Source organism: Oryctolagus cuniculus, chromosome 10, assembly GCF_051225735.1.
Source record: "Oryctolagus cuniculus isolate XC-2025 breed Fujian yellow rabbit chromosome 10, ASM5122573v1, whole genome shotgun sequence".
Classification (NCBI taxonomy): domain Eukaryota; kingdom Metazoa; phylum Chordata; class Mammalia; order Lagomorpha; family Leporidae; genus Oryctolagus; species Oryctolagus cuniculus.
In genome coordinates, this window is record NC_142876.1 from 90,430,382 (window position 1) to 90,452,793 (window position 22,412).

A 22,412-nucleotide genomic window follows, 5' to 3' on the forward strand; every position below is an offset into this window, starting at 1 on the left:
AGTGTTTGGTGTTTAGTTAATTTAACTACTGAGTTGGTAGTTTTGTGTATACTCTTCTGTGTCTACCAAGATAGGCTGTTTGCTCCATGACTTTGAAGGCTATGTTCTCTCCCTAGAAAGCTGTTTTCCCATCCCTTATCTATCTCCTTCTCATCCTTCATATCTCAGTTTAATTCAAGTTTCTTTGTTTTAGTATCTTGTAGCATTACCTGCTCCTTTTCTTTGGAGCTCTTCCTCAGCCTAAAATGATGCACTTCCTGTAGAAGCTTTTGACTAGTGCCCATGTCCTTGAATAGCTTCCATGAGGTTTTGATCACTGTAGTACTTCACTTCCTAGCATAGTGCCTGCCATTTATTAGATGCTCAGTAAATTCTTCATTAAATGAGTGAAAGTAATTAATTACTAAATAAAGTGATAAGTGATGCCTTTAATGAAGTTTTAATGGAAATGAGGATAATAGATGAAAATGAAGGTATTATTAAACATGATCATGATAATGATGTAGATGATGATTTTTAAAAGGTGGTAGTAACTACTGTAGTGAATTCTAACCATATGACAGGTCCTTTACATAAATTATTTCTCTGAATCCCTTAGTAACTCTCTGGAAGGTGACATTATATTCTCCATTTTACCAATAAGGGATATGAACATGGAGAAGATTATTGACTTGGATAGAGTCATGCATCAGTTTGGTTGACAGAGATCAGGATTTGAATTCATTTCTTTAACCACTGTGCAAAATTGTATCCCTATGCTATTTTCCCAAACCATTCTCCATTTTATGAGCTGGAAAAACAGAATGACGATGTGCTGATGTGTCCTGAGTAGTCTGACAGGTTACCATGTGAGTATTCAAAATAGTAACAGTCCCCTAACATTTTATTGTGAGCTTCTGGCTTCTATCCAAGAAGAGAAAATATAGAAGCAGAGACCATGTGATTCTTCCTCTTCATTTTCAGGGTTTAGAGTGGGATGTTGTTTGCACCCATCTTTTGGTGCACGCCACCCTTGCTCACTTGCCCTTTCCTGTGGTTTTCGTTTTCTTCATTTGTTCATTTGAAAATCCAGGGTTTCTTGCAGTGCAGAGTGACTACATTATGATAAATACTTACACAGACAAATTAAATGATTCAGTATAGTCACTCTGAAAAGTCTGGTTTCCATGTATGGAATCATGGGTATCATCAACCATGTTGTATTTACATTGTATTTACCATAGTGTATTTACATTGGTAATGTACTCATAAAATTCCCTGTGTACTTTGTTTTACTATTAGAAACCAATCCAAGCCATGTCTGTAGAATGACACACACAAAAGGATGATATTTAAATACCAGGGCTATAATGGGACCAAGCAGTTGAGGCAAATCTAGCATTTTCCTGATGCCTTCTACCTCCTATTTGTACAGATATAAGGTTCTGAAATTGCTAGATTTTTAAAGGGTTTAGCTAACTGCTTCTTCAAGACCTTAGTGCCTTTCAAGCAACTGTATGTATGGAGTATTTTTAAACAGTCAGTATTGACTCAAGAGAAAGCGTTTGGGTCAATTTGGGCTTTTACTTCATGATTACTGAACTTTCCTGCAATTTCTCTCCTCTTATAGACTGAAGAGAAAGAATGTTCTGCACAATTCTAACCCTTTTAAAGAATGACATCCCTGGTTGACAGAGGATGTTGCGGTGATTAGCAGCAGAAATGAATTATCCTCAAATGAACTCCTTTAAAAAAAGAAAGAAAAGAAAAATTCCCTTTTGTTGGGGAAAAAACTAATTTCAAGTCCTAGAATATGTAAGGTTAATGACCAACTTGCTTCAAGGAGAGATACATGAAAAGTAAAATTGTTAAGTCTGCTGAAGAACTAATCAAGCATATTGTTCCCTTGATTCTAGAAAATTGCAGTGGGCTCTTTAGAGACATTGGAAAGACATCCATGGTGCACTCCTGCTTTGCCTTGTCAGTCAATGTGTATTCCCTCTTCCTCATAGTGTCACTATGTCCAGGGGCGGGTAATGTGCCGAGGCTGCTGGCAGTTGGTGGCGTGCTGATGTTCCTCTAGCCCAGGGCTTCCACTAGGTCCAAATGACAGATGGTTCCCTCTGCTGGTTGAACTAAAATTTAGTCCTCCAAGATGAAAGGACCTGAGAGGACTCACCCACCATCATTCTCACTGACTATTAAATACATTTTGTATTTGACCCTTAAAAAGCCAAAAATGTGTGACCAGATAAAATGCACTCCAGAACTGGTGGTGGATCCCTCCCTGACTCCTTTCCTGTCCCTCTCCTTCGTTGCCTTCTTCCCTCTCTTTTTCTTTTCTTCAAGACAATTTAAAAATGACAGACAAGCTAAAAAAGTAGTGTAATTGACATTTGCATTCCCCCTATCCAAAAATGACTGCCTCTTTTACTTTAGTCAAGTTTTCTTTCAATGTTAGTTTTTCTTTTTTAAAGAAGTTATTAATGAAGCTAGAGTCCATTTTCACCATCATTTCTTTTTTTTTATTTTTATTATTTTTTTTTGACAGGCAGAGTGGACAGTGAGAGAGAAAGAGAGAGACAGAGAGAAAGGTCTTCCTTTACCATTGGTTCACCCTCCAATGGCCGCTGTGGCCCGTGTGCTGCGCTGATCTGAAGCTAGGAGCCAGGTGCTTCTCCTGGTCTCCCATGCGAGTGCAGGGCCCAAGCATCTGGGCCATCCTCCACTGCACTCCCGGGCCACAACAGAGAGCTAGACTAGAAGAGGGGCAACCGGGACAGAATCAGCGCCCCAACCGGGACTAGAACCCAGTGTGCCGGCGCCGCAAGGCGGAGGATTAGCCTATTGAGCTGTGGTGCCAGCCCTCACCATCATTTCTTGTCCTTCCACCTCCACCCTCTATACTCTCTGCCACCTGCAACCCTATCCCAAATTCCCTACCATGTATTTTTGATGTATTTGACCAGTCCATCATTTCAACTTTTGTACATGTATATGTGTACTGAAAATGAGTACAAACTATTTTGTTTGGGAATTCAAAGTTTTCCTTTTTGTTGATTTTCTTCACATGACATTATTTGTGCAATATCTGTATTGATTGCTATAAAACCAGTTGATTCTGTTAGACAGCTGTATAGTGACCAATCCTATAATTATAGCATATTATATTCACTCATTCTCCTTTCAAGGTGATTTGCAGATCATTTCCAAGTTTTATGCTAAGAAAATGCAGCGATATTCTTTTTCAAGGAGTCTCTTTGGAAATTTGTTCCTTGAGCTCCTATGCTGTATCCTTCCAGGAGGGAGCTCTATGCCATGGGATATGTGGAGAGTCACTTTTGATAAATATAGTAAAAGTGCTTCTCATTGGCACAATTAGTGAGTTTGCCAGACTTCCCTCATAGAAGGAATTGGCTTTCCTTTATTTTCATTTGTGTTTTCTTTGTATCTAGTGAGACTGAGCTTCTTTTTTTATAATCATGGTCTATTATGATTTGTCCTTTGGCTCACCACTTATTTTATTTGTTGCCTTATCTTTTTCTTGATGTTAGAGATTGCTTGTTCCATATAAAATATTTAGCTGATAATGTTGACTGGTCTGACACTTGAGAGTCAGTTCAATTTATCAGTACAGTTAAATTGTTACTGGATTTAGTTTAATTATGTATATTAGCAAGAGGTTGGGTATAATCTCTTTGCCTCCAGTCTATTCCAGATCCTTTTGGTTCTTCTTTGAACACGTGCAGCATGAGGTTGACCACTTTCCCTGTACCATTGCTACTTGGTCAGATCCTTTATTCCCCAGTATTACTGCAGGAGCCTCCTAAGTAGCCCTGCTGTTCAGGTCATATCTAGCACAGGGGCAAAACAATATGATGAAAGTGTAGGTTAGATCTTATTCTACCTCTGCTCAAAACTGCAGTGGCTTGCTCCAAGTAAAAGCCCACGTCCTTGGAATGGCCCATAACATCGAGGGCCCTCCGGCTCCCCATCTCCTACCATTCTCCTCACTGCTCCAGCCACCCTGGCCTCTCTGCTGTTCTACTCACACACTGAGCATGCACCTGCCTCAGACCTTTGTGTTTTCTGCTCTCACTGCCTGGAACTTTTTAAACTTAGTGCCATCTTTGTAGCAGTCTTCTACACTTACTTTATTTAGCTGTTTCCTGAGATGTTACCATCTTAGTGAAATCTTTCCTGATTTCTTTGCTTAAAAATGCAACAATCTCCCCAATCCGCTATTTGCAGGATTGCGAAAAAGTAGGTGGAAGATGCATATTCTGAAAAAAAGCTCAGCATGTATCTTAAAATTGTATGGGCAGCAAAATAAACTCATCTTTAAAGCCTATTTTCCATGAGCTTTTAAATGTCCTTTTGTATTAGTCTCTTAGGACTGCATTAACAAGTTCCATAGATCGAGTGGCTGAAAACAACAGAAATTCACTGCTTCTCAGTCCTGGAGGCTACAAGTCTGCAATGACAGCTTCACCAGGGCCATGCTCCCTATCAAATCTCGCCTTTGCCTCTTTCTGGCCTCAGGTGGTTTGCAGGCAGTCGTTGGCCTTCTCCCCTTGCAGTTGCATAACTCACCTCTGCCTTCATCATCCCTTGGCATCTCCCTGGTCTCTGACTTCTCAGCATAGTGATCTTGTAAGAACACTGGTCGTGTTGGTTCCGATGCCCAGCATACTCCAGCATAACCCCATCATAACTAATTGTATCTCTGACAACACTATTTCAAAATGGAGTCACATTCTGAGGTACTAGAGGTTAGGAATTCAACATATCCTTTTTTATCTGAGGAACAGGGGGAACATACTTCAGCTCCTAACATTCCTTATTTCCTTGCCTACTCCATGTGTTTCTCCATAGCTCTTAGTACTCTCAAACCAACTACACAGCTGTGTATTTATTTTGTTGGCTCCTCCACCAGAATATTGACAACATGAAGGCAAGCTTTGGGGCTATGATGCTTACTGTTGTAGAAAATAGTGCCTGGTAACTTAGTAATTGCAACAAATACTTCTTTTAAAAATGATTTATTTATTTATTTATTATTTGGAAGTCAGAGTTACAGAGAAAGGGAGGGAGAGATAAAGATTTTCCATCTGCTGGTTCACTCTCCAAATGGCTGCAATGGCCAAGGCTGGGCCAGGCCAGAGCCAGGAGCCAGCAGCTTCATTGGAGTCTCCCACATGAGTATAGGGGCCTAAGCACTTGGACCATCTTCCATTGCTTTCCCAGGTACATTAGCACGGAGCTGGATTAGTAATGAAGCAGCTGGGACTTGAACCAGTGTCCATTTGGGACGCCAGCACTGCAGACAGCAGCTTAACCCACTGTGCCACAGCACCAGGCCCAACAAATACTTCTTGAGTGACTGATTATTTGCTTTCAGTTATCACATTGAGCAGACCATGTGACATGACATGATTCAGACCAAAACCATTAGATAAAGAAAAGAAATAATTACAAAATCTTAGGGACTAAAATGGTGTTTATGATTATGGTGTTTTTATTTGAAAGAAGGGCATGTGAAGGAAACAGAAGTCGAGGTTCAGGCAGAGGAACTGAGCTGTTGAGGGACTAGTGCATTGTCCTCGAGTGATGTATAGATAGCGAGGTTTCTCTGGCCGCCTCACTCCTCCACTTTGGAGTTATTCCTGAAGTCAGGTGGGGACTGAGCTTTCACTTCTCCTTAACCTCTAACATGGAATAGGAACTGTACTTAGTGACTTGTCTTCATGTCTCCCCAAAAAGATTTGTTTAAAGAAATGTCCCCCTAAATATTAATATACCCATTTTACAGAGGTAGACAGTGAGTTGAGCCACTGGTAAGACATAGAAATAGTGTATGTATTACTAGGATTTAAATTCGGGTTAGTTGCGCCAAAGCCTGTGTTCTTTCCCTTTGCCTGAGTCCCTTAGATTCTTATGGGTGCTAGGGTTTCAAGGGAACGAAGGAAATGCACACAAAGGAGACTCTTCAGGCAGACAATTTGGCGCTGACCCCACAAAACCAGAGAAGTCATTTCAGGGCAGCCTCGTCCTTCTGCACAATGGCCGCCTCAGTGCCAGGAGGTTCTGGTTCTTGAGGGAAGTCAGCTGGAGCCAGCACAATCCCAGACTAGGAATCGGAAGCTGGGGAGCCCAGATGTTGTTCTGCCATGTTTTTCTTTTGATCATGTATGAATCACTGGAGTCCCTCTGAGCCACGTCTCCCTTGTACAATCATGTCCCTGCCTCCAGAAATCACACGTGTGCCTTGATTCTGCCCTTTTAACAATACCTGTGCAGTTGTGCTAGTTCAGTATTTGTGGTGAACATTCCTAATGAGGTTTTACCTTGGACCTACCTGACTCACTGGTGAAATGATTGTTTGACTTTCTTGTTCGTGGTGTAGGTATCCAGGACTTCCTATCTGCCTAGCTCCTGTATAAATACCCTGTGTGTCCGGCCATTGAGGAGTCCGAGGCATTCACAGTGCTCCGAAAGGTAGAGTTTATCTTATTTTTTTTTCAGAGTTTGATATTACTGACCTGCTATGGGCATCCTTACAATAATAGTAACTTCCGTATGCACATATAAAATAGAACTTGAAAAAAAAAAACCCTTGACTGACTTCAGAGAGAATAAGGTGGGGGGGCCTCCCATCACTTTGATCACTCCCCCAAAATGTATACAACAGCCTGGACTGAGCTGAGGCTGAAGCAAGAGCAAAGATCCAAGAATACAGTTTGGGACTCCCATGTGGGAGGCAGAAATCTAGTTTCTTGTGTCTTCACCACTCCCTTCTGGGGCCTGCACTTGCAGAAAGCTGGAGTCAGGAGCTGGAGTTGGGACTCCAGGCCTGGTGGTACTCCAGTGTAGGGTATGGGTGTTTTAACTGTAAGGCTAAACACCCAGGCCCAAAAGAGAACTTGTAAAATGCTATCTTATAGATAGATAACTTTGGAGAATTTACCCTTTCTCGAGTTCTATTTGTAGCTGCAATTTTTAAACTGGGATACAAATATTATGTCAGTTAAATAAAAGAATGACAACTTAACTTTCTGAGAGAAAGCATCACCTTTCCTCTCCGTGAAATGTAGCTTAACCATTCCCTGATTGACATGCCATTTTATTATTCTCGCCCCCAGCAGATAGTTTTACAAATTGAATTATTTTTAGTATAAAAAGTAAAATTAAAGTTAGAAAGTCAAGTTGTTATGCTTTGCATGGCCTTGATAATGAACGTGGAATTGAAATGACATCAGTAGCGGAGGGAAGAGGCTTCTGCTATGAGACATGTCTCCTAATGTCATGAGATCGTCCTTGATCAAAGCAAAGCCTAGTGCATATGATGGAACAGTGAAGTAAAGATCTTGCAAGGAAGCTTGAGGTAAAGTAATCACTTGTCTTTATACATCTTTGACTGTTTTCAATGGGTAAGTTGAACATGTGTTCTTAAAAACAGCATTGAATGACAGGGCTCTGCAAAGGATACTCCAAGGTAAGGCCCTCTGTCACGCTTTGATCTGAAGCAGTCTGAGAGAGCCTGAGAAGGAAAGTCTCTTTCTGACCTTCTCTTCCCCCAAGGCAGGCCATAGAAATGAAAATCCCTTTCCCCCAATGCCAGCCGGAAAATCTAGAAATACGACTCTAACCTTCCCTACCCGTCTGTGTAAGACCTGGCTGTAAAGAAGTTCTCTGGCCTAGCTTGTTTGATATATATGGGTCACAGGACCCTCATTCCAGAAGGGGTCCTGCCCTTCACCTAGGGGGAAAGGATGCCACAGAGAGAGACCCAGAAGAATCTGAACAGACTGGGCTGCTGGATTTCCCCTCTAGGTTTATTATTGTCAGACCATACCCTTTTTGCCCAATCGCATTTCTCCACAGCTGTACATTTTTCAGAGAATGTACCATTGTGCAAAAGGACGAGGGTGCCCTGAAACGACTTTATGCTTTTCTCTTGTGAGAGTGTTGGCCTCTTAGGATAGGTGAGGAAAGGCGTCACACTTTTTCAGCCCCACAGTAGTGATCTGGATCTGGTACTCTCCCCAGCATGTTGTTTTCCCAAAGACTCAAAAATGCACACTCTCCATTTCTCTCGCTTCTCCTCATCATTCCTCCTTTGACAATGCCTCCCATTCTTAGCTCCACAAACAATGTAGCATGCATAACAAGTAAATCATTGAAGGGCTTGTGTGCCAGAATGCAGAAATTCTACACTCCACTCCTTGCTTCTAGGAAAGACCTAGTCCCCTGAACCCACTTTACAGCTATCTGCTTGCTTATCCTAAGTCCTACCTTCCACTCTATCTGGTTCTGTAGTCGCTTGAAACTGATGCTGCTATGGTTTGAATGTGATGAATCCTCTCTGAAACTAATGTTTGCTGTTCATCTCCATTGTGAGGGGTGAAGAGGGTAGAGATCTGATCTGACTATGATGTTTAGAGCTGGGGCTGTGGGAGGTAATAAGGAATAGTTAAGATCATGGGGTGGAACCCCTATGGCTAAGAAAGCACGAGAGACCAGAGCACACACACACACACACGTGTGTGTATTCTGTGTCTCTTGCCCTGTAGCATCCTGGGCTATCTCAGAAGCTACCAGCAAGGAGTCCTTCACCAGACCACCAGATGTGGACCAGAACTGTCGGCTAAAATAAACCTCATTTCTTTATAATTTGATCACCCTTTGTTGTTGTGTTATTAATAGCAGAAAAACAGACTCTGGATTTCTTATACAAAGCTTACAGAGTTGGGCCGGACACCCCTAGATTTATAGGGCTGTGGGCTATTGCCACATCTTCTAGAAGCAGTCAGCAAATGCAGACTGTGGGAGGATGAGGCCAGCTTCTTCATTTCCTAATGTGCCTGGTTTTTCTCTGGCTAAAGAGGTAACCTGGGAAATAGAGAAGGTTGAAAGGCAGTAAGTGACATGAGGTTAAATGGAGCACTGGTGTTACATGCCTCTTTACAATGAGTTTGGCACATAATTATTTGATTCCTGTGTTATTGTTTTTCTCTTTAGTGTTTTAAACCCCCAAGCAAAATTCTTTCTAACATGAAAGCTGTCAGTATAAAATGTGTATCTGAAAGGGTGACATTTTAATATCAGTAATTACTGAAAAGAAGAATTGTAAACTCTTCAAGTTTTAGAAGCCTCACTTATTCCTCCCAGTTCATCACAAATTGTTATTTCTCTCCTAATAATAAAGAGTATGTACCTAAAGACACCAAGCAGCCCCTCTTTAACTGATTCTTCTCTTTACAAGAACTGACTCAGATTTCTGCTCACTGCTGTGTGAACTTACTCAATGTACTTAACCTCTCTGAGCTCTGTTTTTTTTTCTACTGTAAAATGAGACAGATTAGAGAAACCACCTCCTACAGTGTTTAAAAAAGATTAAGTGACAATTTATGTCATGTTGTTAGCAAAGGGCTGGGCATACAGAAGGAAGTCATGATGATTATTAATGGAAGGAAATATGTTCCTACTAACTCTGTTGGTATTTAAGGATTTCTAATATTTTATTTCAATTAAGACATTACATTTGGCAGTCTTTACTGAGACAGGATATAGAGTGATATTTGAGACCTGCCCCTCCCCCTGCAAAAAGTAAGGTAAAATAACATGACAAAGTACAGTATAATCTTTGGTAGTCGTGATCCTGTATAAGCCTCATTGCTTCGAGATTAAGTGTTGCCAGTCTGAGAGCCAGATCTGACTGATGCTTTATTATTTTACTTTATGCTGTACTTTCATTCCAAATCTTTTCATGTATTTGGCAAGATGATCAAGGAAGCTCTGAGTCTGACTTCTGATTCTACTTAAAACTAAAACTCCGTATTATTAGATAAAGTACTGGATGAAAGTGAAATGTTTTGGGTAGAGTTAAATAATGCAAGCAATGTTTCCTGAATGGTTTTGTTTCTCCTTACTTCCAGTATGGCTAAGGAAGTTCTGGTTCTGATAGTCCCACAGATATCGATTCTAAAGTACAAGCTGAAACAAGAAAAGTTACCTGAAGGCACTAGAATTAAAATAAACAGCAGATTTTTGAGGGAGGTTGGGATTCAGAACTTGTAAGAATGGGCCAATTTAAGGTGAATTTCACATTTTACAACTTTTAAACTGAAGGTAGCAGACATTAATGTTGCTTGCAGTGGCTAACCTCCAGTAGAAAACCTGCAGTCTCTTTGATTCCAAAACCCAGGAACACAGTTCAGGGAAACCATGGCCATTGAAAAATGAGTTCAGAATACTGGAAGGGAAAACCAAGGAGAACAACCTCCTAATTTTGTGTATAAACATTGTCCAAATTTCTGGCTGATATCTTAAGCATACATACATGAAGTAAACACAGACTAGCACTATCAAAATAAATGATTTGAACTGCTCTTTGGCTGCTACATTAGAGACAGTTTTTGATGTGGGTGTAAGTTAATTACCTGGTAAAATGAGTAAAACAAGATTCTTCAGGGAACTACAACTGAATTCAGACCCTTCACACCCTAACATATACTTTCAAACATTTACATGATAATTATAAAATTATATGACATACAAAGAATGAAGAAAATGGGACCCATTTTGAAGACAAAGCTGAGCCATTTCCATGATGGCCCAGAGGTAGGATTTACTGATTTTAAAGCTAAAACTGTTTATAACCGTACTCTACAACGAACAGGAAAATAGACACATAATGAATAAAATGGTGTTAAGTAGAAACCACAGAAAAGAACCAAATAGAAATTCTAAAACTGTAAAATGCAATATTTGAAAGAAAAATATACTGAGTGGATTTGTAGCAATCAAGCATATTAGAGGAAAGTGTCAGTAAACCTGATCCATGGGAAATTTTTTTTGAAGAATATGAATTTAAAGAAAAAGCTTTAAAAAACTGAATGGGGGGAAGAAGAATAGACACTTATGGAACTGTCTGGCAGGAATTAAAAAGTATAGCGTATCTCAGAAGAAAAAGAGACAGTGATACAGAAAGTATACTTGAAGAAATATTGGCCGTGCTTAGCACCAACAATACATACAAAATATTTTTTAAAAATGATTATTTATTTGAAAGGCAAAGTGACAGAGAAAGGGGGAGAGATGAAGAGATTGTCTATCTTCTGGTTCACCCTTAAATTGGCTGCAATGACTGGTGCTGGGCCTGCCTGAAGCCAGGAGCCAGAATCCCAGCCAGATCTCCCATGTAAGTGGCAGGGACTCAAGCACACATGCCATCTTCTACTGCTTTTCCAGGTGCATTATCAGGGAGCTGGATCAAAAGTGGAGCAGTTGGTTCTCCAACTGATACTCAGATATGGAATGCTGGTATGGCAAGCAGAAGCTAAAATAGGTGTCCTAGAATGCTGGGCCCTAAAGAGAAAATGTTGATAGAAACCAGAGAAAATGGCACAATACCTTTTGGGGGAGCATTGCCTTGAATGAGCACTAACTTATTGGAAGTTACACAGGCTAGGCAAATTGAAATAATTCTCATGTTTTTTAAGCACAGAGAGAGGGGAGGGAAATAAAAAACCAAAACCAAAACAAAACAAAATCTTTTAACCCCAAATTCTATGTGTACTGCAAATGTCCTTTGAGAATTTAGACAAATTAAAGGCACTTTTAGATAAAAGACAACTTAGAGACCTCATTGCCAGCAACTCTGCATCACAAGAAATGCTAAAGGATGTTTTTCAAGCTCAAGTGAGATAACACCAGATGGGATCTTAAATCTTCAAAAAGGAATAAAATATATTAGAAACTGTAAATAAAAAAGCTGATTTTCTCATTTTACACTCTTGAAAATACATAGAATCTGTTAAAGAAAAATTTTTTCGCTGTCTTGTTTATAATGTATTAAGTGTTGATGTTTGAATGCAGATGACAATTATCACTTGAAGAGTGAGGTAGATGGCAAATGGACTTGTAATGGAGGACTTAAAAAAATCTATTGAAAATTTGCATGATCTTCTCATTCCATTTTTCCATGGACTTTTTGAGCTCCAGTCATATTCTTCCAAGTTTTTCAAATTTCATAGAAAAGAATATGAAATTAATTCTAAGTAGACTGTGAAAGATTAAGAAAATATGTTTTAGTAAAAACACCAAAAATTGAATAAGCTAGTTAAAATAGAATCCCATTTAAAAATGATCTAACAAGATTGCAAGAAGGGTCGGCGCCTTGGTTCACTTGGTTGGTCCTCTGCCTGCGGTGCTGGCATACCGTATGGGCGCTGGATTCTGGTCCCTGGTTGTTCCTCTTCCAGTCCAGCTCTCTGCTATGGCCTGGGAGGGCAATGGAGGATGGCCCAAGTGCTTGGGCCCCTGCACCCACATGGAAGACCAGGAGGAAGCACCTGGCTCCTGGCTTCTGATCAGCACAGCTCTGGCTGTAGCGGCCATTTGGGGAGTGAATCAATGGAGGGAAGACCTTTCTTTCTGTCTCTCTCTCTCTCTCAATGTCTATAGCTCTACCTGTCCAATTAAAAAAGAAAAGATTGCAAGAAAGAATATATAGAATAACAGGATCAGAGTAGCAATGTGAGAAATGAATAATAAAATTGCAGCTTAAGGTACAACTGTAACAGCAGTTATATTAAGTGTTAGTGGACTAAACGCTCTAACTAAAAGGCAGAGATGGCAGCCTATAAAAAAGCAAGAGCAACTGTGTTTTCTGAGCAAGACTTTAAATAGAAGGATATAGATAGGCTTTAGATAAACTGATGAGAAAATGTACACCATGGAAACAGGATTGAAAGCCCAGAGTAGCTACATTAATAACAGATAGATTAAACTTTAAGACAAAAAGATATTACCAGATATAAAGGTGAGCATTTCATAATAACAAAAGAGTCATTGTTTAATAACAACATTAACATTATATATGAGCATTTTAATGCTGAAATTCCAAGTGAGAAGCAAGCCTTACAGTGCTGCAGGTCAGGTCACCACATGGTACACCTGCATCCCATATTCGAGTGTCTGATTCATGTCCCAAGTAAGCAAGATCACTTTATGTATTTTTTTTCAAGTAAACAGATGTTAAAATCTCTTATATTGACTTCATTCTCTATGTCCATCTGGTTTCAAAATGCAGACACTACAGTCAAATACATTTACATGCACAAAACTATGCTTCAGTGTCATCCAAATATATCACACTCATACTACCTTAGCAAAACATTTGTTTAAATTGGAATTAAAAGTTTAGTGCATTTTGATACAAAAAAATATTGAAATCCATGCATACGGGGGGTCTTCAGAATGTTCATGCAAAATACATTTTGTGAAAAAACTATTCATGGACTTCAGTTTTTTGTACCACAATAAACTTATCTGTTAATTCTATTTTTCTGTGAGCTTTTTGAAATATCTTCATTTATGTTTTCAGCATTTCCTCCCATTTGTGAGTGTAAGAAACTGGTTCAAACAGGCTAGTATTCCTGTTTTCAGAAAAGTTAAAGCATGTCAGAAATCTCTCATATCATCAAACAGTTCCATACTCATTACTTAGATTTCATAAAAATTGGTGTAATTACACCTGCTATTCAAAATCTTGATGGAATCTATTTAAATCATATTTGTGAATAAACATTAGTCTATTGTGTTTTTTCTTACAGAGCCCTAAGAAAGGTGCATGGTAGGAATCTCAGTGGAATCAGAATAGTTATATTTGTTAAAATTCATTAATCTGGACTTCTGTGCTTCAAGTAGTCACTACTTATTTAAGTGACCCAATGTTGTCTGCAACAATGAGGACTTTTTTTTTTCTTTTTTACAGTCTTCATATCATCTTTCGTAAAATAACAGACCGAGCCCCAGAAGGGATATAATTTGACCAGTGGCACCTGTAAGTGTCATTCTCAGAATTTGGATCCCTATCTCTCTGTTATCAAAACCTATGCTTATGCTGATACAGTTAGCCAGTTCTAAAATAGTGAATGAGTTAAGAGTTCGGGCATTACTTCTAAGAATAATTCTAATTTACAAAGTAGTCAGTGTGCAGAATCAGCACATGCTGGGTTAGAATTCATGTGCTGTATGAAGTCTCTGATGGTGTTGTGGCTTAGAAAGCTCCAAAGAACCCTAACAGCATAAAATCTGTATATTGTGTTTGTGTTTTCTTTATAAAAATGCATTATTCGTCAAGACCTGAGGACGTGGAGAGTGACAGAGAGTTAAGGTCACTTGGGTACCATCAGTGACAGCTTTGCCAATACAATCGGAATGCTCCTCAGCTGTAAAGCTTATTTAATGCAAATAGGCCCCAACAACCTTTCTACTAATGTATAGTGCTCCCTTGTCAGTTTGAAATGAGCAAACTGTCAGCCTGACAATTACCATGCATACAGTATATGCTCATTAAATCATGCACCGTGGGTTTCTTCACATTGTCAAATGTCTTAATTGAAAAAATGTGTAGTGTCACTCTCATGGGAAGGAGGCAAGAATCAGATGGCTCCAGAGCTTGCTCTTAATATTTCAGAGTTTGCTTTTAACTACAGCCAGAAATCATTCTCTTTTACAGTTTTGATTAAAAGACTATTCCTTCTGCATTTTTTGTTTTGTTTCTAATTCCAACACTGTAATTACAATGGAGTTGCTTTTATAATAGAGCTGCTAACTCATTCTGCCTGCAGATGAGAATCAAGGGGAAAGAGCTCAGTATTGGGGGCTGCAACAATAGAGTGTGTTGGGGATGAAATAAACTTGGAATTGAGATCCAGATGGATTTTAGCTTGTTAAATCTCTTCTTCAGTGTTAGTATTTTGTAGGTTTAGACCTTATCATAACATCAGTGGGTGGGTTAATACTTTCTGACAGCTAAAGCCCTTAGGCTACTGATGTCTCTCAATTTGTTTATATTTGAGCTTTAAAAAACACCAATGCCCAGACCAAATAAATTAGAATCTTTGGGGGTAACAGCTTTTAAAAGCTTTCTAGATGATTCTAATATTGGCCAAGGTTGAGAGAGATTGACTCAAACTAACAAAATTGTCCAGATTGGTCAAAATGAATCTCACCTACTCCTATCATTAACTCAGCCCACTTTAATGTTTCCTAAAGGGATACACACCTACTAGGGTTCCACAAGGTTAAAAAATCCTAGTTTTGGACTCCAGGCAGGGCCCAGGAATCTCAGATTTTATCTAGCACTCTAGGTAAGTCATGTGCAGTAAGGTTTGAGAAAGATGATCTTTGTAAGTGGAGTTCACAGTAAATTAAGAATTCAGGTCAGGCTGTGTGTGTGTGTGTGTCTATGTGTACATGTATTAAAGCAGTAGGGATTTGGGTACATTCATTTGGGTCCAACTGGAATCATGCATGGTAATAATAGTAACTACTTTTTTGAAAACACCCCACTATTTATAAGACCCAGAAATATATACACATTCTTCGGTCTCTAATTGTTAGGCATGAGAACCTAATGACTAGTATTAATGAGCTTTTGAAGAGCCTACAAAAACACTGAGAATTAAAAAGAAAAATTATTTTGTTTTCAGTATATGTAGAAATTGTAAAATCAGAACTATTTGATTTTTAATGAAGTGTCAACAAAATGGAATATTATGCCATTGTCATTAATTGCTAGTTTAATAATTATAAAAAATCTACTTTCAGAGTTGTTTTATGAGTTAGCTTTTCTTGCTTCTTAAGATTTTCTGAAAATGCATGATAATTACTGAGTGATTCTAGCCAATTTTAAAATTAAATTAACCAAATTACATGTAAGCAAATAATTGCAATTGCAAATGCATGAAAATATTTTCAAAGATTTCACATATAAAAATTATTGAGTGTAGTATAGCAGATAAAATATGGGATTGAGCCTCCCAAAGAAAATGTGCTGAAATCTCAGGACAGTCATGTAACTTGATGTTATGTACCTAAAAGTTAAATAATATTGGATTATCCTGGGCTCCATTCTCACTGATATGGCTATCAAAATATATGCCTAAGCAACTGTGAAACATACAGTTGAGTGGCCACTGTTGTGTGCAGTTGGCTAAGACATGCCTTGCAACACTAACATCCGATGTTCCAGTGCCTGTGGTAGTCCTGGCTGCTCTGCTTCTGATCCTGCTTCTTGCTTATGTGCCTGGGAAGGCAACAGAGGATGGCCTAAATATTTGGGTCCTTGCCACCCATCTAGGAAACCAGTATGAAATTCCTGGATCCTGACTTTGCTCTGGCCCAGCCATGGCTTCTGAGGCCATTTGGGGAGTGAACCAACAAATGAAAGATCTCTCTCGATCTCTTTCAGTGTGTATGTGTGATTCTGCATTTCAAATAAATCTTTAAAAAAGAAATCATTATTGCTCACTTCCTTTTTCTAAAAAGTCCAAAAACATAAAAAGAAAAAATTAGTATTTTAGCCACATATCACAGTACATTTAAAAGTACATCACTTATACAGAAGTTGAGAATGTTAATGAGCATCCAATGAAAGTGACAAGTCAAACTGCACACTACACTACTTGCTCAGAAAATTACCCCTCAACAATTGGCAGTAATAATAGTAAAACAACACGGAACTAGCATAAGAGACAGGAATGTATGCCCTGGCAATTTAGAGTCACTGAGGTCAGTTGATGGCCAGAGCTAATTGTATCTTTTTTGAATTCTCTATGCTTATTCATCTTTTGGATTTCATGGCATGTGGGGTCCCTTATCAATGAATTATGATTGCACTAAATTCTTCTGACCAGTAAATTATGATTGTGGCTGTTGTGGCTCTCTTTATCCTAATCTCTGTTTCTTTTGTAAAATGTGCGACAGCTATTTTATTTGTTTACTTTTGTTTTTGACTCTTCCTCCTTTCCTAATACAATCTGTATAAAAACAGGAGCCACAGCTATGCTTCTTTATCTAAACAGTCGTGCTGGAAAAAAAAATTGGTTGTAACAATCCATCATTTTGTTTCAGCCAGCAATCATCAGCCAGGCAAGGAGTGTCAGGCCATTAGAAACGATGTTACACATGTTGAACTGCTCAAGAAATATTTTAGTACATCTCTTTTAAACTTAGGATCCTATCACTGCAAGTCATTAATAAATGAGTGATGGGAGAGAAGCCATATTCAGGATTCATGCAGACCTCTAACCTCCCTCTGCATCCAAAAGGCCAAAAAAAAAAAAAAAAAAAAAAAAAGCTTGTCTATAAATTCTACAAATTTTAGTTGATTAAAATGCTTAATTGTTCACTTGAAAATGACTATACTTTTGAGAGAGGCCTGAAAACTTCTTGGCAATGGTTCAGCTGATTAATAATTTAGAACAATGATTGACTGGAGAGTGGAAGTGGAGATGATAGCCTCTCATTTTTCCCTTTATTGTTTCAGACAAATTGGTAACTCATGGTGCAGGTGTGAAATATCCTGGTTAACTGCCCGAAGTTTTGAATTAAAGCTAGAACATGATATTTGATCTTTACTCTTCAAGGTGTTGGCCTCAACCCTGCTGGCATGGAATCCCTTTGTGACCATGTTGCTCTTGATGCTTAGCTTAGCTCTGAAAGTCACTGCAAAGTCTGTGTGAACTACAACATATTTTACTATGGCTCCACTGTGTGTGCCTTGTTTTGCTAGACCCTCGTTAGGGTAAAACAAGGGATATGACACAATCCTAAATTGAAGTAGTTAAAAACTCTGGTAAGAGAGACACATACAGGTAGAAATTTTTCTTGTACCAGCTGAAAAGTCTTAAGTGTTAAGAGAGCTACATGAATAAATATAGCATGGGAGCCATTACCTTACAGGAATGATGGCAGTGATTGGCTCAACCTGGCATTTGTGATTTAAAACAATGTGAGAGGGGCTGGCATTGTGGCACATTAGCAATCCCAGCACCCGATACCAGAGTACTGAATTAAGTACCCGAGACTCCACTTCCAATCCAGCTTTCTGCAAATGTGCCTGGAGAGTCAATGAAAAATGGCCCAAATACTTGCATTCCAACTCCCACATGGGAGACTGGTCCAGCCCCAGCTGTGTGGGTATTTGGGGAGTGGACCGTCAGATGGAATCTCTCTTTCTCCCTCCCTCCCTCTCTCCCTCTCTCCCTCTCTCTTTCTCACCCTTTCTCCCTGTTGCTCTGCTCTCCAAATAAATTTTAAAAAAAGCAAGAATTTCAAACTAGTTCCAGTTGTCCATGTTGATAACAGCAATTATAATTAGAAAATAGTTAAAAGTAGTTAAGAAAAGAATGCTGGTGTGAGAACTTGGTCTAGATTTTCAAAGCTCCAGGCTTGTCTTTAGAAAGAGAAGATCCAGATAAATTGTATCCTACAAGGGCCCAAGTGACCCTTGTCTAGAAAGTACGTAGAATTTAGCTAGAAATTTCCATTTGGTCTTGGGAGAAGTTGTGACTTTAACTGGAACCCGTGTCGTAGACACTGTCAGGTGCATTGATGTTCTGCTGCCTCTAAGGAGAAGCAACTTGAGCCCCCCAGTGCAATGCCACAGGTTCAGAAGAGTGACTGGTTTTGCATGTAAATAAAAGAGTGAGTTATTTGCGTCTAGATCTTCTTCTACTGTATGAATTTTTGCCAACTAATGAAGAAGTGGACACTCAGACTCACCTCAGTGAACATTTGTTCATGTGTGTTTTCCCTCCTCCTCAACCTAAGTAACTTCCAGGATATTCATGCTTTGAGTTTTATCTGTGTCCATTTGTATGTGTTATTGTTATGAACTGAACTGTGTCCCCATATGTTTATTTGTTGAAGTCCCAATCTGCAGTGTATTTCTATGAAGGGACTTCGAAAAGTTCATGGAAAATGTGAATTATGAAAAAAAAAAAAAAACTAAGCAAGGATTTTATCATTTTTTGCACCAAAACAAGCTTACCTTTTAATTCCTTTTTCTACTCAGTTTTGAAATATCTTTGTATTTGGAGATAGGGCCTTTAAGGAAGTAACAGAGTTAAATATGATCATAAGAATAGAGCCTTTATCCAGTATGAATAGTCATTGCCCTTATAAGAAGAGGAATGGAGGGGTAGTTGCTGTGGCACAGTGGGTTAAGCCCATATCACATATTGGGAGTACCAGTTTGTGTGCCAGCTACTCTGCTTCTAATCTACTAATGCATCCTGGGAGGCAGCAGATGATACTTCAAGTGCTTGAGTACCTGCTACCCATGTATGAGACCTGGATGGAGTTTTCTGATTCGTGTTCATCTTGGTCCATTCCTGGCTATTGTGGGCATTTGGAGAGTGAACCAGTAGATGTAAGATCTATCCTCTTTCTTTCTGTCTCTCAACTTGCCTCTCAAGTCAATGAAAAGAAGTAAAAATAACCACCATGATTGTGCACACAGAGGAAAGGTTGTATGAAGACGCATGAATGCAGATATTCATCTGCAAGCTAGCATCTCAGTCTTGGATTTGCAGCCTCCGCAATTGGGAGAAAATACATTTCTGCTTTTAAGACATCCAGTCTCTGGGCTTTTGTTATAGAAGACCAAGCTGACCAAGATAGTGTTTAACAAATCCCCCTGATGAGTTTGATTTATGAGTCTGATTTAGTAAGTTTAATAGAACTCTGAATTTGGGCCAAAACAACTGTGAATGTCTTTAAATTATTCTCCTGTCCATATCATTAAGTAATGCCCAGGATAACCATAACCTTAAGCTATGGATTTATGCAGAACCTTTTTTTTTTTCACTTGGCCATCTACATATTCAACAAATAATCATGGATTGCCTACTTTGTGCACATTATTCATGGTTCATCCTCAGAAGGACTTGTCAGTCCAGAAGAGGAAATATAAGAGGCACTTAAACCACCATCATTTGTATTTGGAAATGCTGTGGGCACGCTAGGAGTAAAGGGAGTCGCTGGAGGAGGTGGTATTCAAGAAGGACTTTGGGAACAGTTGGGATTTGTTCACACAGGGTTGGGCAGTGGGGTGAGACCATTTGAAGAGGAGAAGGAATAGTGAACAGAGGCTTAGAAGTTGAATGGCTGGCAAGTTCATTGGGAGTCAGGAATGTTGACTGACTTGCAGAATATGCGAAGAGAAGAAGTTTTCTTTCATAAGGCTGAACTATCTCAGATTAAATGGGCTTCCCTGACAAAGGAACAATGATAGGCCAGACATTGTCCAACCTGTGTCACTAGGTGTGGCGGCTTGCCTGGGTTCCTTTCACAAATTACAGTTCAGAGACATCAAAGTAGGGATAGTAAAGCAAACATTTATTGAAAAGGGTTTCAAGCGAGGAAGGGGACAGTAGAGAGAGCACATGACACCTTTTCTTCCTAATTTGGGGCTTTTATTGCTAAAGTGTGAGAGACATCAACTTGTGATGTGGCTGTGATGCTTATGATTGGCATTTATGATTGACATCTGGGAGCTGCATACCTTTGAGATCTTTGCATGAGGCTGCAAACTAGACTTTTCAAGGTTGACTGGGTTCCTGTTTTAGCAGGATACTTTAGCCACAAGTTAAACCACAAAGAGGATGGTCTTAGGTGGGTCCAGCCAGAGAGCAGGGTCTTTGGATTCACCCATGGAGGAAGGTGTTGTGTCCCGTCTCCATTCGCTCCTGTCTAATTATCTAATTGACACAGGCATCATTGAATTGACTTATCCATATTCATAATATCCCTGCAAGCTATGTACTAATATTATCCCCACTTTATAGATGAGGAAACCGAGGCTTCAGTGGGTTCTATCACTTGACAAATACAAATGGTGGAACTGGGATTTGAACCTTGGTATCTGGTTCCAGAGCCCTTGCTTATATAAAGGCAGCCTGAGCATCTGAACTGGGGGATGAGGGAGTTAATAGATTTGCAAATGGGATAAGATGCATATTTGGCATATTTCCTGGAGCAAAAAGAAAGGCAGAGTCCCTGTCTCTCTGGCAACCACAAGGGAAATCTCAATGCCCTTGACCATTTCCCTGTAAGTTAGCCCTCTCTCCATGGAGATAAATCATTGGGGCAGGGAAACAAAAGTGTTTTTCAGGAGCTCTGCTGCCATGGCTAGCCTAGGTCTGATATGAAAGGAGCTTTTCTGCCTCGGTTGCCTTCCGGGGTTACATTCTTCATGAATCTGCTGCCTCAAAATGGAGCTTGTTAGTTGCGTGTCATCTGAGGATGGCGATTAGTTGCATGTGTTTGGTTGGGTGCCAGCCCCCTGGGGCGCCAGACCTCACTGCAGGAGCCACTGTGTGTCATGAATTAGTCTTGAAAATAAAAGCAAGTTCTTAAAATGGAGCATGCTAATTTGGGTTTTGCTAACCCCTTCTGAAGAAGGCACGGCCTGTTCGGTGCCAGCTGGCTGAGTTGGCATTCAGCAAGAAGCTGGGTCCCTACCAAAAAATGCATTGCAACCCCTGCCCCGCTTTGAGAGCAAAGCTGCAGTGAGGAGGTAGTGGGCACTGAGAAACAAGGTGAAACTAGGGGCAAGGACAGTACAGTGATGGGCATAATGAAAGGGAACTGAAGTCGCCATGGTATTCCCGCTTCTCTCTACCTTAAAAGGGAAATCTGCCTCTCTCTCTTCCCACTCAGGCTGCCCTCGGCCACTCATTCAGTGACTTGTACATAAAAGACTTCCTCATCCAATTGCTTATACACTGCACCTTTTATACTCTTCCAAGTCATACTTAAGGGATTATCACTGCAGCTTTTAACTTCCCCTAGAAAGAGCTGAATGAGCGTGAATGGGGCGGAAGAGTCTTCAGTGAGAAAGTGTCCCCCACCCCAAAATGCTCACAAAACGCCCAATCATGATATAAGAATGCCATTCTGTTTTTGGTGGGTGGCTGGCTACGAATGTGATGATTAACAATTACTGTACATATAGACGCTCACTACAAGCTGTCATGTCATGTACACAACTCACGATAATAGAATGTGGTACAGAAAGTGGGCCCTGGTCGCTGGGACATGGTCCATTTTCTGATTAAGCAAGAGCAATCCCACCCAATCATGGTTTTGATTCTTGAAACTCGGCACTTAGCCCAACATGCTGGTAAGTGGGTAGTCTGATCACGAGGAATGATAACTGTGATGCGAATCAATAGTTGGACAGAGGAATTCTCAACTTTATTTTGGTTTTGTTTTGCAAACATCCCTTTGTCTCCAAATGGGATTGCTTAGTGTTGGGCCAGGAGCCTTGTACAGAGGCAAGACCAAAAAGGAATTTCAATAAGCTTTATGTTTGTTGTGGAGATTCAGGAAAGATGGAAGCTTTTTCCCATGTGGATAGATTTCTGTAATAGATTGCTGAGAAATATAAGTCGTCCTGGTTACTAATGTGGTGCATTAAATTTCCGGGAGTGAGGTTGTTGTTGGTTTCTTTTTTTTTTTTTTTAACCTGTTTATTTGGTACAGGCTTCTTTGTGTTTTGAAGGCAGCATTTTAAGTTGACTAATAAACTGATGCTCAGCCACTATCAGACTGGACCTGAACGCTGCTCCCAT

The 22,412-nt window shown here is 39.7% G+C and overlaps 1 protein-coding gene across 1 annotated transcript in view; it reads left to right on the forward strand.

Annotated features, from left to right (window-relative positions):
* FHIT (fragile histidine triad diadenosine triphosphatase) overlaps positions 1–22,412 on the forward strand; it is a 1,587,164-nt gene that overhangs the window by 433,030 nt on the left and 1,131,722 nt on the right. Inside the window, exon 2 of the mRNA XM_002713411.6 lies at positions 6,386–6,477. The gene's annotated coding sequence lies outside the window, so the exon portion shown is untranslated. The remainder of the gene's footprint in view (positions 1–6,385; positions 6,478–22,412) is intronic.